Source organism: Periplaneta americana, chromosome 9 (assembly GCF_040183065.1).
Source record: "Periplaneta americana isolate PAMFEO1 chromosome 9, P.americana_PAMFEO1_priV1, whole genome shotgun sequence".
In the NCBI taxonomy this organism is placed as follows: Eukaryota; Metazoa; Arthropoda; class Insecta; order Blattodea; family Blattidae; genus Periplaneta; species Periplaneta americana.
The window spans coordinates 59,049,771-59,069,946 of NC_091125.1; the positions used below are offsets into that span (position 1 = coordinate 59,049,771).

Here is a 20,176-nt window from a genome sequence, read left to right on the forward strand (position 1 = left end):
CTATACGTGACACTATTTTCTTTCGCTTTTGTTATTTGCACTGAAGGTAGTTCAAATACTTTTCGTTGGCAGTGGGAAATACCAAATCATTGTTTGAAAGTGTTTCTGTCAATTAGGTCTCCTTTCACTGAATACACGGGCTGATGCATTTGCATTAGTTACATCCACACCCTGGCCCAGAAAAATGCACCTCAATGCATTTCAATAGTTCTACAAGTTGAAATGCTCGTTTTACTTAGGCAATCTGTGACACACTCCAACTCAAGATCGCACGAAGGTAATCTCTGTGCCTATCAATAATTTACGTTATCCGTCCTGGAAAATGAACACAAAATATTTTTTGACGGAGGAATTCGTATGGCCACGCTCTGTCGCACGAATCTCTTGTAGAATATTTATATACAAGATCTTAAACACGACTCAGTTTAGGCCTATGTACTATATAAATCTTAAACACGACTCAGTTTAGGCCTATGTACTATATAAATCTGAAGATGATTTGAGAATTTAAAGATGTTTCCATCAATCAAATTATTTTATTTATTATTAAAAAGTTTTACGGATCTCCAGCTGTTACAAAACAGTGATTTAAAGACAGTGACTCTGTAGACGCAGTGGTTCCCAAAGTATGGCCCACGACTCCTCGGGGGAGTGTGGAGATAGACGCCTCGCCCAAAAGTACAGTAGATCGAGCTTTCAGAAAGTTTGGGAACCTCTGCTGTAGAGCAACATGATATTTCCTGGAAATAAGTGACATAATATGTGATAATCTTTGGCCAATTAGAGCAACTACTTCGTTGGAGCCTAGAGAGAAATTGATTCTAATACTCCTAGTTTTAAATTTGAAAAAAAAAAAATAATAATGAAAAATAATAAATGTGACTAGATTGTCTCTTTATTCAAATTAGTTATTTTTAAGCGGAAGAATTAAAACAAAATAAACCATCGCTGCAACATACTATGGTACAAACGAGTAGAAGTTACATTTATGTAAGGTGAGTTGTAGAAGTTATTACGTACTTTCATCTATTTCAGTGTTGTAATTTAAAAAAAGTGAGATGGAAAGAATTTTTTTTTGTAGAATACAAGTAGTTGAATAACAATTATATACAAATTATAACTATTAGCATTTACAAGTGAAAATGGTAGCGAGTTGAAAGTATGTTGTTCGGTACCGTATTTCGTGACTGGTTATGAGAGATGATCACGATATTTTACTGCCATCTAGAAACACTTGAGGTGTTTAGCCTGACTGGGCTTTCTTCAGTCGATCTACTTGTCTTATTTCTGTCTGGCTCTAGTTGAATACTGACCCACTTATTAGAACTGACACTGGCTTCGTAGGAAGCTCTATAACAAAATCAAGCGCAGCATGCATGCCCATGCAAAATGCTAGAGTGAGGTCAGCCAGTGTTGATCTCAGACGGAAGTCAACATTGCCAAATCCTACAAGTAGAGCTTGAGGTGACCTGTTTACGATTCGCGTTGTTACAGGAATAAGAGTAGGCCTACACCATATTTTCGTTCCCTTTTAAATGTTTTCTTTAACTACAAACAAATACAGGGACATCATTTTATTTTTACTTCAATTTTTATTGCACCTGAACTTTTGAATGTACTTCACTCCCACCCCCTCTACTAGTAAACTTCCAACTGTCCTCCACACAGAACCAAGGCCGCGTATGCAGTCAAAGTCGCCTTACGGTCATAGCAAACACTACTGAGGTAGTGAGTATACGTTCCAGAAATATGTTAGCGTTTTCCAGTGACGAAAGAGCTTTCAATATTGAATCATATTTTCGCACAGGTACTGTTGTCCGTTTGCCTACGTCGCATCCCGGTTTCCCCCACCCGCTTCTGCTCGCCCCTTTGTAAAGGCTAGTGGCTGGGCTATCTTAGCTCTTGTCTGAAAACATTAATTTCTGTTAGGAATTGGATGTCTACGTAATATTATACAACTGTTTAAAATAACTTAAATAAAAGAGCCTCGTTAAGTAATTAACCGTCATGTGATTTCCCCACTTTGTACGATCCTGCGACATAACCATTTGGACGGACGGTAGGTAGCATGTCTGAGTAATTTTATCTTTTTGCATCGGGCAGAAATGAAGACTGAATTTACAGTACGTAAGGTAATCTTTTATAGAGTAGGTACAGAATTATTTCAACATGAGTTACTAGTACGAAGAACGAAACTGATAAAATTATAATTAGGTACAATAATCTATAGTGCGATATTATGCACAAAAGAACTGAAGCCTGTATCGAAATGAACAGCCACCATTTTCAAAAATGTGTTTAAATATCCATATCATGATTAGTTTCCAATTTAACTTCATTCTCTGTATTGTACGCTAATGTGCTGTAGACAGTATAATTTATTTATTTTATTTATTTAACCTGGTAGAGATAAGGCCATCAGGCATTCTCTTCCCCTCTACCAGGGGATTACAACTACAATATTCAGAATACAATTACAATTATAATTACAATTAATATTGAATTTACAAATACAATAAACATCAAAGTACTAAAAGATTAACAGATTAATAAAAGCTAGACAGTTCATTGTATAATATACACTGCATAATGAATGCGTCCGAATGGATAGCTCAGTTCGTGAGTAAAAGCACTTATTGTTAATACAGTACTGTATTTTGATTAAACAAAAACCTAATGAAAATTATCAAACTCAAAATCGCGATATTTCCTAGTTTACGTAAATGGATGAACTACTTTTCATCCCTTCTATACCTAGTAAAGTGATTTGTTTTTATTTTACGCCAGTATCATTTAACTCCAGTCGTGGAAGGGGGTAGCAAACGGCGTTTCCGGTTCTCAACCGTTAATCCAAAGGTATAGCCAGGTTAATATAGGAAATATTAGTAAAAATAAAATGATGTCCCTGTATTTAAGACTCGTTATGCAGAGTTTTGGATTTTATAATTTTGTTTTTAGATATCACAGCAGTAGTAGTTCCTGTGGAACGACCAAATTCGACACGAGTTCTAACGCAGCGGTCGGTAAATGTAGTACATTTAGTACTTGTAGAATGCGACTTCTCAACCCCCATCCTCTAGTTCACCCATACCGGCTCGCTGATGGTTAGTTGACGTCTACCATACGAGGTGAAAGAGCTAGGTAGGTTTGCTGCGTTCACCGTAAAACGACTGAAGATATAAAATGCAGACCACTGTACTAAATGTACAGGGACATCATTTTATTTTTACTTCAATTTTTATTGTACCCGAGTTTTTTAATGTACTTCACTCCCACCCCTTCTACTAATGAAGTTCAACCGTCCTCCACGCAGATCCAAGACCGCATATAGAGTAATAGTAGCCTTACCGTCACAGTACGTTCGAAAAATATGTTCGCGTTTTCCAATGACGAAAGAGCTTTCAATATTGCATCATTTTCGCACAGATACTGTCGTCCATTTGCCTACGTCGCATTCCGGTTTTCCCCACCAGCTTCTATTCGCCTCTCTGTAAAGGCTAGTGGCTGGGCTGTTTTAGTTCTTTTCTGAGAACATTAATTTCTGTTAGGAATTGGACATCTACGTAACATTATACCCATACAACTGTTTAAAATAACTTAAATAAAAGGGCCTCGTTAAGTAATTAACTGTCACGTGATTTCCCTCCTTTCTACGATCCTGCGACATAATCACGTGGACGGGCAGTAGATAGCATGTCTGAGTAATTTTATCTTTTCGGATCGAGCAGAAGTGAAGATTGAATTTACAGTACGTAAGGTACTCTTTTACAGAGTAGGTACAGAATTATTTCAACATGAGTTACTAGTACGAAGGACGAAACTGGTAATTGGAATTACACACATTAGAACTGAAGCCTGTATCGAAATGAACGGCCACCATTTTGAAAAAATGTGTTTAAATATCTATATTATTATATTTTTCAATTTAACTTCATTCTCTATAATGTACGGTAATATGCTGTAGATAGTATACACTGCATAATGAATACGTCCGCATGGACAGCTCAGTTCGTGAGCAAAAACATTCATTGTTAATACTGTACCGTATTTTGATTAAACAAAAACCTAATGAAAATTATCAAACTCAAAAGCGTGATATTTCCTAGTTTACGTAAATGGATTAACTACTTTTCTTCCCCTCTATAGTTAGTAGAGTAATTTGTTTGTATATTACGCCACCGAACTCTAGTCGTGGAAGAGGATAGCAACCGTTGATCCAGAGGTATAGCCAGATTAATATCAGAAATGTTAGTAAAAATAAAATGATATCCCTGTACTACATTTGCCGACCTCTGTTTGAACGTATCAATTCTGTCCATTACTTGCCATAACTACTACTGCTGCGACCATGGTGTGGTCTAGAAGTTAGCGAGCGGGACTCGTGTTGTGTGGCTGCGTTTGGACATGATTTGGAATCCCATTTCGGGATGCTTATCTGGTTGTATCTCCACAATTTTAATGGTAATGGTGAATTCTCAGACTATTTTCGACAAAATATCGCGTACTATAGAGAATTCCTTCGACGCTAACAACTGTGCGGTTTATACAGCAACATAAATAATAATCGATTTAAGAAACCACTGTTTCTGCTGATTATTGAAACTAACGTAAATAGATATTGTACGAAAACAATGTACTAATATTTATTTCAATAGGGTATATAAGAGTTATTTATAATTAATGATGAAACCTCTCCTTCCATGGACACAGTGTTGCCTACGCTTCAACCATACAGTGTGGGTGTGTCTCAACTCTGCACAGCGGTCAGATGTAAACAAGAGCAGGTTTCAGACATACAGACAGAGTACACTTCGGTGGAACATAAACGTTGCGCACTACCTGTTCGGAACATTTGGAGTGAAACATAACCAATGTAAAGTTGTTACTCTTGATAGTCCTCTATGGAGTGGACAATTCAACTAAAGCCTACATATATTAGAATGACTTAATATAAGATTACAGGTTAGAAATCGACTCGCTCACTTACTACCGCACTGCATACGTAGCACCACATTTCAGCACTGTTGCTGTAACCAGATGAAACAGAAAACAATTCTAACCCCCTTCCCTCTGACGTCATCTACAATACTCCAGTCAAATATACGCTGGTATCGTGTTTACGAAGAAATTGTTTCATCTCTACTTATAATACGAAAGTTAAAACTACATTTCGTCTTGTCAGTAGAGATGCTTGCGAAACGAGACCGCAAGTAGCGTGGAGCTATCCTACGAAAAAAATAAAATCCTTTTTAAAATATGTGTCGTACACTATTTTTTTAGACAGCTGTTCGTCCGTGTTGGTATGGACACAATTGACTCCTCTACTGCTGTATTCCCCATCATTGTAATAATAAAACTTTATCACAGTAACACCAAGCGATTCGATTGCCGAAGGAGAGTTCCCGGTTCAAACTAGGGTACTCCCTATTTTTTATAATTACATTTAGTTCTTAATTGAAGAGTGTGATCCCAAAACGCGTTAAGTCCGTTTTTATGAAAGGACTGGGCTAGTTTTTTTTTATCCATCGATCTAAGGACTGTGCGAGTTTTCAAGCGACATGCACAATAACACAATTTTTGAGACAAGGATTGGAGTTGTTTTTGGAAGAAAAGAAGATTATAGAAATATATCTATGTATATAAATAATAAAAATGGCCAAATGGACTGAGCGCGTTTTGGGATCACATTTTTCAATTGTTTTATATACTGTAGTTATTAATAAAATAGTTGTTCTTGGAATTTATTTAATGTACGTTCCTTAATTAACATAAAACAATAATTAAAAAAAACAGACCTTCCACTATATTAACCACTTTATTGATCCTTACGATTGCTGCTGTGTGAAATCTGGCGGGAAACAACTGACAATCGGCGCAAACACTTCAAAATTAGTATTAAAATTACCTTTCGTACGCTCCCATTGTTAATTTTAGCATGCCTCTGCATGAGATCTACTTCGATGGCTGTATAAGAATAATATGTTAACTTTTGTTATATCATGAACAATTCATACGTTATTATCTTATTCAGAAATATAGTGAGGATCACGTATGAGGAGTTCCTAAAAGGCTGATTTGGCCATCTTTTCAGTATTGCCAACTAATACCAGATATCACCAAAGAAGGTAAAATCCCAATGCTACGTACTGAAAAAAAAAATATAGCATTAACAATAACAATATCTTGCTTATTTACTTATTTTCTCACCTTTATGTTCAGAGACATTTTCTAAATGGTTCAATAATTTATGAAATAGTATTTTTTTCCTGGACTTCTCGCATTTTATGTTGGTAATTATGATTAATATGATCTAATATTAAAATCTGTTTTGTCTGGTAACAAGAAATTCATTGCTTCGACTGAACACTTTACGACTCATTAGACCTAACCTAAATTGCATTTAGTCTGATCACGTGAAATAATTAGTATCAACACCGAAAACAGAATACTACTTTGAAATGTATAGCCTACTTAAAATACATACTTCTACTCCTAATAATGTTGCTATTCTCATTATTCTCATTATAATTGCCGTCTCTGTGCGCATAATTTATTTTTTTGATGTCTTCTTTCTTCAGTACTGTGAAGTGTAAATACTTTGAATAGCAAGCGCTTTCTTTCTTGAAGAAACCGCTACCATGCTATTTACTCTCTTGGACATTTTAATAAAAATATAAACACGAAAGAAATTAATTAAAATGTGAAATATACTTCTGTCCATTAGCATGTGTGTGTTTCATACTAAGTAGATCTATAAGCTACGAGTGAATTTGATTTAATTACACATTTCTGAATATAGAGTTGAATTGGAATTACAACGCAACAGCACTGATTTAGCTATATATTGATATTAATAGGCTTAATAATACCGGTATTACTAAATTATTTATTCACAAGCTCAGCTACTTTCACTTTCATCAATTTTCTCTCCTTAAACCGAAATTATTGCTGCCAACATAACAGTTAGAAAATAACTGTAAGTTGTAGTATATGTCAGTACCCGAAATTCGAAACAACACGTTGGTGAAAGAAAATTCAATCTGACAACTATAAAATCACTATAATCCACTAGCATATGAAGTAGTAGGGGGGAAATGGTTAGGTTTCACCCGTAAGATATTAAGGAAGCTGATCCGGACTATGAAAGACAGAAAGGCTTGTAGAAATGTTACTAACCAAGGTATTCAATTTGGCAAGAGGATGAGTTTGCGATGCAAACGCAAACTAAAGCTAGAAAGAAGTGAGTGAACATGTTTTACAGCCATATGTTTAGTAATCACCCGAGATTAACTGTTGACTGCCCTCACTTGAGCTACGTTTATTACATATCTTCAGGGCGGCCAGACTATTACGAAGAATGAATTTGAAGAGGAGGAATGCACTGCTATGTGAATAACAAGGTTCAAAGCAACTGTAACATAAGGAGCGCAGTTAGCAGAGGCAATTACACTCGAATAAAAGGAACAAGACGCAGATATTAATTCGATCAAGTCTGATTACGAGTGTTTGTTGAAAGCGAAAAGCTGTAGCGTAGAAGTTCATTGCGGAAATAATTAATTCCCCATTCCATAATGATAATGCGGTAAATATATTGAACACATCTCGATAAGTGGAATTTATTGCCTCGCCATGTAATTATGAACAGATGATTGAAAGAAGATCTCCATGCATTTGATTTATTTTATGCAGCCAATAAAAACTTCTGATGTATTACTACTACTTCTTGGCGCTGTACTTCTTGAAGAGCAGTAGCCACAATCTATATTTTAATTTTATTACTACATTAAGACTGAAGTATTGTGATGGCGCAAAAGTTTCAGAGCTTGAAATTCTCAGTATCCATGCTACGAAAAATAAAGATTTTTCATTCCTTCCGTCTAAATACTATTGACGTGACTACGTGTTTATTTGAGTCATTTTATGTAACCTATAGTAATAAGCAAAGACGTCAGTGATAGAGTAACAGCGCACTCGTAATACGATAAGTACAGTAAGTATCAGTGACGAAGCTTTTAAGAGAATTTTGAGGCTTAGTCCACCCAAAAATTTGAGTTATTAATTCTGTGTTGGAAAGAGTGGGTGAAGAAAGAATGATGCTGAAACTGATGAAAGAGGAAAAGAAATTGGCTGGGTCACCGCTGAGAAAAAACTGCCTATTGAAGGATACGCTAGAAGGAATGGTGAACGGGAGAAGAGTTCGGGGTAGAAGAAGATATTAAATGATAGACGACATTAAGATATATGGATCATATGAGGAAACAAAGAGGAAGGCAGAAAATAGGAAAGATTGGAGAAGAAAGCTGGGTTTGCTGTGAAAGACCTTCCCTTGGGCAGAACACTAAATGAATGAATGAATATCTAGTAACAGTATAAGTTCGTAATAACGATGTATCGTAACACTTGGTGTCACTCCGATTCTTCCATATATTAAATTCACTTATGGCAGTCATTCCACTGCGAGAGGCTTGTGGCAGAAGCCTCGTAGCAGGATGAGGGGTTAGCCTCAACCGCGATATAATACGCCGAGCTATATTGGTTTTCTGTGAATACGTTCTATTGTTGAGTGTTAGTTTAATCAAAAGTACATGTGTGTGTGTGTGTGTGTGTTACATACTAACTTTGTGTAAAATGGTTCATACTGAGAGAACATTGAGATCATTATTTGCAGAGTTAAAAGTGTCAGGTTAGTCGCATGAAAGAAAATGAGGTTATAGAAGTAGGAGATCGAAACCATATTTATATATTAAAATAGCGGATGAAAGACAAAATAAAAAATTTCAATTTTCATAGTATAAGAAATATCCTTCGCTAACAAGTTGCTCCTAGACAAATACGTTATATTGTTATTAGTTGTATTCTGTTTGGGGGTGAAAATGAGTGGTCATCTTCTTGTGGGTTCTGTGTCACAAAACATTTTGATAAAAAAGCCGAGAAATATCTGCTGTATAAAAAGTATAAGGTAAGTCGATTTTTCCAGTCTACCCAGTATTTACACCTCGCCATTGGAATTTTAAGACAAGTTCATATCTTACGAAGTTAATATCGTCAAAAACAAATGAAATCATAGTAGTCCATCTCATGTCGGGAGAAAGCTCAGTTGCTCAATAACTGAAGTATAAATTAACGAAACATAGTCCATGTATTAATATTATATGATGTACTCATTGTCTTCTTTATGCTTATGGTTTTTAAATTACAGAATATATAACGCGAACCGTAAGTAATGTTATTAATTTCACGGAGTTAATCTTTGAGATATTTCAAACAAAAAAAATTAATACAATTTTGCTCCTTTTTGCTTTATTTTCGAGATGAAAATTGTTTTATATGAAACATTTCATAGCATGTTTCGGAAAAGCCATTTACTGAATTTCAAATATGCTCAGTCAATTTAAGAGACCAGTGTAGGCCTATTATGATAATAAATGATTGAAAGAATTTTAGTTTCTGCTATTACAATGGTATAGGTGAAACAGCGCTAATAACTGGATGCAGATTCCATCTTTCACAAGCTTGGTGGCAAGTTACAAAGTATTGATCCGTGGAAGAAGATAAGTGGCTATCTAATGTTTTTGGCCTTCCATATCTCGCCCTTGAAGAAGTGAATGACTGTTTTGTATTTGATCTATGCAAAGAGAAACCGGACAATTCGAAGATAAATGAATTATGTGATTACCTTGTCGATAGCTTTGTGTCAGAAGAAGCGCGTTTCCCCCCTCTAATTTGGACAGAACAGCCTACAGCTACCAAGAAAACAACCAATGCCTACTAGTCCTATCATAGAAAGTTCAATGCTCTCTTCTATTCTCTACATCCTGACATATTAAAGTGGCCAATGTAATGAATTCCCTCCAAACAGAAACTTACATGAAAATCATTGATGCACAAGAGCCGCCTAAAAAAGGGCTTTTCTTGATAAAAAGTGTAGGTTAGACAAACTTATAAATAAATATGAGTCTGAAACAATAACTCGCAGTGACTATATAACAAATGTACCATATTTGTATATGCCATGACTAGGGTCCGTATTCCAGCTGCCTATAAACTGGAATCAAGTTGCCTCATTCGAAGTATATGTAACGTCACAGCGCAGGTACAGGTAGGTACGTTCGTATACAAAATAGTTACACATCCTCTGCCCTCTTCCTCTAGAAAGTCAAAATCGGGACGCAGTCATAGTGAGTAGTCTTATCGATCACTGCTCTTTCTAGTCGTATTATTCAAATAACTACATCTTTGTGACTGATTGAAGGTTCATTGCAGAGGTAAAATGCCTTAGGTAAGACGCTCAATCGTGTAATACTACAGTGCATAATTGAGGATATTTGAACTAATATTTTCACTGTCAATATAGACAACATTACATATAAATTGTGTAACATAAACGTAAAAGTGACAAAAAAGAGTGCACTGAAAGACATTGCAATACCAAAACGAATAGAAAGTATGTTGAACGTATTCCAAAAAGGAACCAGTACCGTCAAAAACTGAAAATTATGAAGATATTAACTTGACGTTTAGCATGGAGTTGTGTAGCCTAACATGATGTTCAATGAAAATATTTCAATTAATAAATTAAATAATCTACATTTTAAGGAATTTCTAGAAAGGTAAGAATAAAATTAGTGGGTTTTCAGTGAAGAACAACATGCAATATCCTAATGAAACACGGAGAAATATCAGACAATATCTTGTACTACATCATGCACCAATAACGTCATGTGCTATTGAAAGAATTTCTTGCAATATAAAATCATTTCAAGTGACATCCGCATATGTTCACGTTCCGTAACTTACGAATGCACGTTATTATTCATTGCAAAGATCACGACGAAAATGAACATCACGACTCAAGCATGTGTTTACTAGTATAGCTTCAGAATGTCCGGAGTTGACTGTACTCCACAAACACGCAGCGAGACGTGTTTGTTTATATCCTTATCCGTTGCATTACCTGTATTCGGCGTACTATCTACCCAATGTGTCTTTAACTTCACTCTTTAGGTAGCTGGAATACTAAGCCTAGCCATGACTGTTAAACACAAATTATAGACAAAACTAAAAAAAAAAGTGGCTAAAGTTTTAATTAAATTTTTTAATTAGAAAGAGCAGATTTTTAACTCACCAGATGTAAACTTTCCAGTTCGCAATCTGGACTACGATAAATGTATTTATATTTAAGTATTTATTATTGTATTATAATATTATATAATTAATCTTATATATTGAACTTGAAACTTTTATTATATTGAACTAGATTTATCTGAAAACAAAATGAATTGTAAAATAATATTTTATGTTGATCGTAAAGAGGGACGGAAAATATTCAATTCGTTAAATTCTTAACAATACAAGAAGTTAGGCCTACATGCAAAATCAATACGTTGTCCACAATTCAAAAAGAGACGGAAAATATGCACCACCAACCTATGAAAATGAAGTCATTGACTCCTTTCACGGGTAGTTGACTTTACGCCAATTGTGGCGCAAAATCAGTTCACCGCATTTTCTGATTACCGATAAGGAAGACTGCGTTTATGTGTAGTTTCCATTCTTTTCCATACCATCTGCAGATGGTAAGAGAGTGAAGGGAAGAACAGTATCCTTATCACTTCTTTTCCCAGCCAAGTTTTGAATCCTGTTATCGGTAATCAGTGATTACCAGGGAAAGGATTTATATGTAAATACATATTTACTTATAAAGCTAATATAATTTATATTTTGCATTATCTTTATGTTTCACAATGTGTAGGGTTGAAAAATCCTACTTTTATTTTCCATATTTTTCCATATTTTAGAGTTTAGTACATATTTTCGTTAATTTCCATATATTTTCCATATTTCATATAAAACAGTCCATATTATATTAGGTTTAACAATAAAACAAAACAAAATTCCATTAACTTTTAAAAATACATTTCAACAATAGAGATTTAAACACATGTTCAGTAATCCCTTTAACATCAGAGTTATTTGAAAATTAGCAGTCCTATCAACAATGGGAAAGTAAGTTACAAAACTGTATTAATTTAATTTAAAATTTTTAACAGACTTCAGTTGTGCAGCTCAACAGTTAAATGCCAGTCAGAGTACACATAGGTTCAGTTTTGTAAATCATACTATAAAGACGGTAAATATGCCAAAAGTACGTCATTCAGTCAATTTAAAATCAAAACTAACAAGTTACATTTCAGAATTTAAAGAAGATGGTTTATCAACTGACAATAAAATATTATTTTGTAATTTGTGTCAGTGTGCAGTATCATCTACACAAAAGTTCCTGGTGCAACAACACATTACAACTAGTAAACATCAGGCCAACAAACAACTAAATTCCAAGCAGAGACAATTGTTTTTAACACAACCAACAACATCGAATGTAAGATCTGAGTTTAACATCGACCTGTGCCGTTCTCTCATCTCTGCTGATATTCCTCTCTACAAACTAAAGAATAAGGTCTTCAGGGAATTCCTTGAAAAATATACTCAACATACAATCCCGGATGAGTCAACACTTAGGAAGACGTATGCTCCATCCATCTACGATGAGACAATACAGAAGATAAGAGATGAAATTAAAGATAGTTCAATTTGGGTTTCCATTGATGAGACTCCCGACAAAGAAGGTAGACTTGTTGGTAATGTAGTTATCGGTTTGTTAAGTGAACAATATTCTGAACGAATTCTTTTACATTGTGATGTTCTAGAAAAGTGCAATAACAAAACTATAGTTAAACTGTTCAACGAAGCTATGGGTATCCTGTGGCCAAAGGGTATTATGTACGATAATGTGTTATTCTTTATTAGCGATGCTGCCCCTTATATGGTCAAAGCTGGACAAGCATTATCTGTTGTATATCCTAAATTGACTCATTTTACTTGTGTGGCGCATGCATTTCATCGTGTGGCAGAAGTGGTCAGAGACAATTTCCCTAAAGTAGATTTGTTGATTTCATCAGTGAAAAAAGTATTTCTCAAAGCTCCCAGTAGAGTTAACGTGTTGAAAGAAATGTACCCTGAAATTCCATTGCCACCAAAGCCAATTTTAACTAGATGGGGTACATGGCTAGAAGCAGTTGAATATTATGCCGAACATATAGACTCTATTAACAATGTTCTCCTTGCATTGGACTCTGAAGATGCAGTCTCAATTGATACTGCGAAAACAGTTACCTGTGACATAAGTGTGAAGAATGACTTAGCTCACATTCAGCATACATTTTCACGCATCATAAAAACGCTCAAAAGTCTCCAAAATAGGCACCTTTCACTATCTGAAAGTTTTGAAATTATAAATAGTACTGTGGAACAACTGAATCGTGGTAGAGGTAAAGTTGCAGATGCAGTAAGAGCTAAGGTGGACACTGTACTTTCAAAAAACCCTGGATATGAAGAACTACAAAAGGTTGTTGCTGTGATGAGTGGTGAATCAACAGTGAAGATTAACTTGGACTTATCCCCAGCAGACATTGTGAAATTGAATTATGTACCAGTTACTTCTTGTGACGTCGAACGCTCTTTTAGTCAGTATAAATCTATCCTCAGAGACAATAGAAGAAGATTCACTTTTCAGCACTTGAAAGAAATGTTTGTAACCTATTGTTATGGTAACAGACAATAAAAATTGTGTTTTGTTGAAACTACATTGGAAGATAAGGTACGTCCATTATATTTTTTGTTTAGTTTGATTAAAATGTACCAATATTTAACGTACATAGTCATTTTTTTATAATTTTAAGTCCATATTTAATTCCATATTTTGGTAAAAATCCATATTTAATTCCATATTTTGGTAAAAATAACTACACATATATTTACATATTTCATATATTTTTAGTCCATATAAATCCGTTCCCTGGTGATTACTAATCACACAGCAAAATAGATACACAGATATTTGTAAATACAGTGTATTACGGTTTGGGGGCCTTTTGTCCACAATTTGTTTTGTTCATTACCTTTCGTCCACTCACTTTCCTCCACATTCTCTTGTCCACAACCGATTGGTCCATATAATTTACGTTCATCCATACATTTTGTCCACACCTTTTATGTCCATAACCTTTCGTTCATCTTAGACTACATATTTGTGTTTCCTCCCTGCAATTACAACACCGGAAACATGGTTATGGAATCTGTACGAAGCAGTCTTGAGTGGTGAACAGAGGATTAACAATGCCGTCGGAGATTGGCATAGTAAATTAAAAAACTCATGGTTGTTCAACATCTCAGCAATTGGAAGTTTTTGGAAGTTTTGTTGGATGAACAGGAATCAAATGAGCAGATGATTACTCAATTGTTGGGAGGACATACTCGAGTCCGTGCACCATTAAATCAGACATAATTATGTCAATAATCATGAAAGCATCAGGGAAATGGTTACACGGTATGAAGACTACAAGAGCGACGGCCGGTTGGAAACATATCTGAGAGGAATATCATATAGTTTAAAATTAACCCTGTTGAAGTTCTTCAGGAAGAAAAAAATGATGATTAATCATGTTTATAATACAAACAGTATGTACATTCAACACATTTAAATTTAAATAAATTACTTTTTCACCAAATGAATTATATTTCATGTCATCTATTTTTTGTCATAGTGGACGAAATAGTCAATGGACGAAAACATTATGGAAGAAGCATGAAAATGGACTAAATGGTCAGTGGACAAAACTTAATGGACAAATCATGAAATGGACAAATGTGTCTGTGGACAAAAAAAAAACAGTGGACGAAACGTAGTGGACCAAAGGCGCTATAACTTTTATCGTTTGTTATTATATCCGATTTTATTATTATTATTATTATTATTATTATTACTATTAATTTGGTTCAGCTTACCTACATAATATGCTAAAAACATTAGTATAGACTTAAAGGTTGTTCTTGATCTGAGATAACGCTGTAATATAGACCCTATCTGCACTATGGCTTATCAAAATAACTCCACTTAGTTAATTGTAATTGTATATACATGAACTACGTTTGATGTACTCTCCTTAATTACTTAACAAAGCAAGTGGGAAACATTTTAGAGGTACCTGTGACCGCATAATTGACCCAAATATGTAAATGCACATTCAACATATTGCTGCATATGTATTTGTACATGTATAAAGCAATATTTCATAACTGCTCTTGTATTCGAATAAACTTCTGAACAGGATTTTTAAAATTCTTACATATATTGCAAACCTGCTGTAATAAAATGAACTACTGCTTGTTTCTAATTAGTTTGATATATTTGTGTCTCAAAGAAATCTCAAATGTTTTCATATTTTTCGCCTTCAGTTTTATTTACTTGGTTAGCTGTATCAACTACGAGGTTATTTAACGTCGATGGGATTGGTAATAGCGAGATGGTATTTGGCGAGATGAGGCCAAGAATTCGCCATAGATTACCTGACATTTGCCTTATGGTTGGGGAAAACCCCGGAAAAAGACCAACCAGGTAATCAGTCCAAGCGGGAATCGAACTCGCGCCCGACCGCAACTCCGGATCGGCAAGTTAGTTTAAATATACAATAAAATTGTGCTATTGCAACGGAATTAGAGTTTTGATAGTGCATTACGCAATAATTTGTAACTAAATATTAAAAGTAGGTCTATTAAAATAGACATGTGTTCTGAAATGCATAGTTTTTCTTACAAACAGTGTAAGTCATATGAGATAAATAAAAGCTTCAGCTGGAGTGAGAAAAATTTGTGACGATTCTGTACATGTGAAGGGAAGAGGACGCAATTGTAAGAAATATTGCTAACTTTAGTTTCCTGGTCAAATTGAAATATCTGCAAGGATTACAATGTTCTCCTGTGGGGGAGGAGGAGATTCAAAAAGAACAGTATGGTTTGGAACGAGTTTGATAATGAAGGTGTGAGAATGATATACGTAGTCCTAAGCCACACAGACAACATTTTACAGGAGAGCGTATTAAAGTTTAGAGTCCAATGCTATCAGGAGTGGTATCATAATTTCTTCGGCGTATACTTGCGTCATTTGTTGAGTAATTTTTACAATATTTACTAGTAGGTTTCACATACCTCTGAGAAGTGAACGCGCACAAAAAACCATTTTGTTAAAAGTGTGGCTTTGGACTGTCTCATTCTAATATCTTCAATTTTTTACGTAGGTATTTGTATATTAACATTTCTTCTTTTTATTTCTTCCCAGTCATACGTTTTCAGATTCTAGAGTATTTCCACCCCAAACTCCATATATGCAATAGCATACGTTACTATAATTTCAAACTTAAGTAAAATAGATATGAAAACCATCAAACAATATTCTTCAGAATACTTTTTTCCATTGAATTATTCGTTCTCAATTTCAAAATGAATTATGATAAATACAGCTTCCATAGTACGAAGAAGAAAAGGAGAAAATTGAAAAGGAAAAGAGGAAGGAGGAGGATAATGAGGGAGGAAAAAAAGAACAAAGTAGAGGAGAAAGGAGCAAAAAGGAGAAAGAAAGCGAGAGACGAGGAAGGAAAGCGGAAAGCGAGGAAGGAAATCGGGAACTGAGAAAAGCGAGAAACTGAGGAAGAAAAGCGGGAACTGAGAAAGGAGAGCGAGAACTGAGGAAGGAGCGCGAGAACAGAGGAAGGAGAGCGAGAACTGAGGAAGAAGAGCGGGAACCGAGGAAGAAAAATGGGAAGAGAGGAAGAAAATCAGGAAGGGAGGAAAGCAGGAAACGAGAAAGGGAAGGAGAGAAAAGAGAAGAAGGGAACGAGGAAGGGAGAGGAAAGGAGGAATTAAGAACGAACAAAAGAGAAATAAATAACAAAAAACGGAGAAGGGAACACGCATGAAAACAGAAGAGTGAAGAAAGTACGGAAAATAAGGGAAATAGGAAAGAGTCAGTGGCGTAGCTCAGGCGGTAGGGGCATATGTCTATTGATCCGTTGCTGTAAAAAAATTGGTTTATTTAACGACGCTCGCAACTGCAGAGGTTATATCAGCGTTGCCGGTGTGCCGGAATTTTGTCCCGCAAGAGCTCTTGTACATGCCAGTAAATCTACTGATATGAGCCTGTCGCATTTAAACATACTTAAATACCACCGACCTAGGCCGGGATCGATTTTTTTAACGACTTTGTATCAACTACGAGGTTATTTATCGTCGATGAGATTGGTGATCGCGAGATAGTATTTGGCGAGATGAGGCCGAGGATTCGCCATAGATTACCTGGCATTTACCTTACGATCGGAAAAAACCCAACGAGGTAATCAGTCCAAGCGGGGATCGAACCCGCGCCCGAGCGCAACTTCAGACCGACAGGCAAGGCTCTTAACCGACTGAGCCACGCCGGTGGCTACCGGGATCGAACCCGCAACCTCTAGCACAGAAGGCCAGCGCTATACCGACTACGCTACCTAAGCCGACTCGCTGCTGTAGCTGGGGCGGGGAATCGATTCCCACTTGGGCTGACTCGTTAGTTGGGTGATAGTTTCCCGAATGTCAAGTAATCCCATGGCGAATCCTCGATCTCATCTTCCCAAATAGAATCTCCAAAAATTCATGGTGCTACATGGCCTCACGTCCACATGCCGAAGCAGAGATGGACGATCATCCAACCAGAATGGAGGTATCGTGTGTTTAGCACGATAATCCCCCAGCCGTTATAGATGGTTTGCGAAACTGAATTTTCGCTACCTATCATAGCTCCCCAAGTGCATCACGATGCTGGCAAATAGAATCTCGCTTTCACAAATTCCTTCTTCTACGATAAAAAAAACTAGTAGTTCATATAACATCATTAGATAACCGACTAACAATGTAAATAGGCCCAAATAATAATAACAAAAAATCACAAAGAAGAAAGACAGAAAGAAATAAAGTGCTTACCGATTTATGGCACTTCCTAGTACTGAACTATTTCAGTCAAGAAGGAAGTTAAACAGCCTTATATCAAGTGGTTTAAACTGGTCTCCCAACTACTGCACAAACCCGGCAAAACCGGACGCAATTACTGGCGTGAGTAACAGGACGTTTTTGCACGGGATGAAGTACTTGGCAGAAATGTGTAACGACAGACGTCTCAATGACGGCATTAACCTTTGAGTTCCCTGGTGAAAGGAACTGCTGGAGGTCTGCTGTCTTGGTAGACGAGAATGTGGAAAAATATTTGTCTCTACTTCCATTATATATTGTATGTTTAGAGCTTGCCGAGAAATGAAAAATGTGATTTTGGAGCCCCACATGTACTTAAGAAAGCAGTCTTTTTTAAAACTTGTACTATTTCACTTCATTCCTGTAGAATGGACGTTCGTTTTCGAGATACACTTGAGAATCTTGGTTTATTAGGTAAAAATGTCCTTTTAACAGCAACGTGAGCTGCTGCCAAGAAGTCGAAAGAAGAATAGCAATGACAAAGGAAGCTTTTAATAGAAAAGGGAGCATCTTCTGCGAACCTCTAGAGAAAACTGAGGAAGATACTAGTGAAGTGCTTTGTGTGGAACGTAGCATTATATGGGGCAGAAACATGAACATTACGACGAAGTGAAGAGAAGCTACTAACATGAGTGAATCAATAAAAGAATATTACTTTTATTGATATGTAGCAATTCTCGAACAATTAAACTGAAAAAAGACACAAAGAAGTAAAAAAAGAGAAAGAAATTAGGAGATGTGAACCTAAGATCTTATGCATTTTAGTCTGTAATGTTAGGCTCTCGCCTGGTCCACACTTGGAGTAAAATCTGAAACTGATTTGTGGTCAGGAAATCTAACAGTGAGATTTTGAAACGCCTTTTAATTATTGACCGCCTGTACGTACAACCTGAATCTTCTGAAATCTACATTTCAAGCGCTAGAACTGGTTCATTAAAATATCGCGATCTCCTCGTGCTACCGAAGACTGATTTTGAAGAGAACTTTCTCCGTTACATTGTCATAACTGTATAATTTCTATGAGATACAGGCTTTCTGCGACGAAAATCTGGGTTCAAATCTTAGCGAATGCTGGTGATGTAGGAGGACACTTTCTCCTCTGTGCCATCATCACTACGTAATTCCTTTTGCAGGAGGAGATGCAAAGCTTTTGCGCTTTTCGGGTCGGCAGCGGATATGTAACAGCAGCGGATATGTTACATATCCGCTGCCAACCCGAAAAGCGCAAAAAAGAAGAAAAAAGAGAGAAAACGATTGCTCTGTAAAAGATGTCACATAAAACAGGCCTGGGCGTAAATAACTCGATTGTGTCACTGCATACCACTCCTTAACTCCCCACTCCACCTACACTGACTGAGACAGTAATGTTTTGGTGCGGTACGAGCAGACAGGAAAGTCAGTGACGGACTGTATCAAGCGGACATCGTAGCTTTTACGAACTTTCGGCTCTCGCTGGTCGCCTAAAATACACCGCTGATGTACAGAATCTTACTGTGTGTTTATAAGGCGGTGTAAGCGAAAGTGACAAGGGCTGGGGTTTATGCGTTCCTTTTACTTCCCCTCTTATGCCCAGGACTGACATAGAAACTTGGTAGTGTACCGAGGTATCATGGAGAAATCGAGTGTTGAAGGGGACATTTTTATGATATGTTTTCAAAAGCCATCATTTAAATGTGAAAATGTAACGTAACGTCCAATTCACATTTTGTTTTCCTTGAGAACTATGCAATGAAATACATATATATATTTATATATATATTTTTTAAGACTGTTAAGAAATTAAGGTGAAAAATTTCTAGCCTAAAACAATATCCAAAATGCAAAGTAATACTCAATGTTTCAAAGTTATGGTAACACTTTCATATGATTATTATTAATATCTTGTTTGAGAAACTCTCGAAGTTTTTATTTCCACGTAAGATTCTTTTGTTACGCGGAATGCATAATCACGTTAGCCAACTTCTTGCCACATTCTCTCCAACATGCCTCTTTTTATGGATACAATCGCAGCAATGACCAGATGTCTTACTTATTCAAGGTCATGTGGTAGAGATACGCATTAACTGCTTGCTTCATATACCTCCAAAGAAAGAATTCACATGGTGTTAAGTCTGGTGACATGGGAGACCAAGGAAGATAGGCCAGATCAGCGGTCGGTCTATTCGGAAACTACAATAGTTATTTCTGTGACATCTGAAAATCTACCTGTACCTCCTACGGATGTATAGCGGAAAACAACGATATGCATTCTAAAACATCAATATTACAATAAGACAGAAATCAA

General features: G+C 36.0%; 1 protein-coding gene across 3 annotated transcripts in view; it reads right to left on the bottom strand.

The window, feature by feature from the left end:
- Positions 1-20,176, bottom strand: part of LOC138705964 (protein dimmed-like) — a 330,385-nt gene that overhangs the window by 186,367 nt on the left and 123,842 nt on the right. The gene's annotated exons all lie outside the window — the stretch shown is intronic.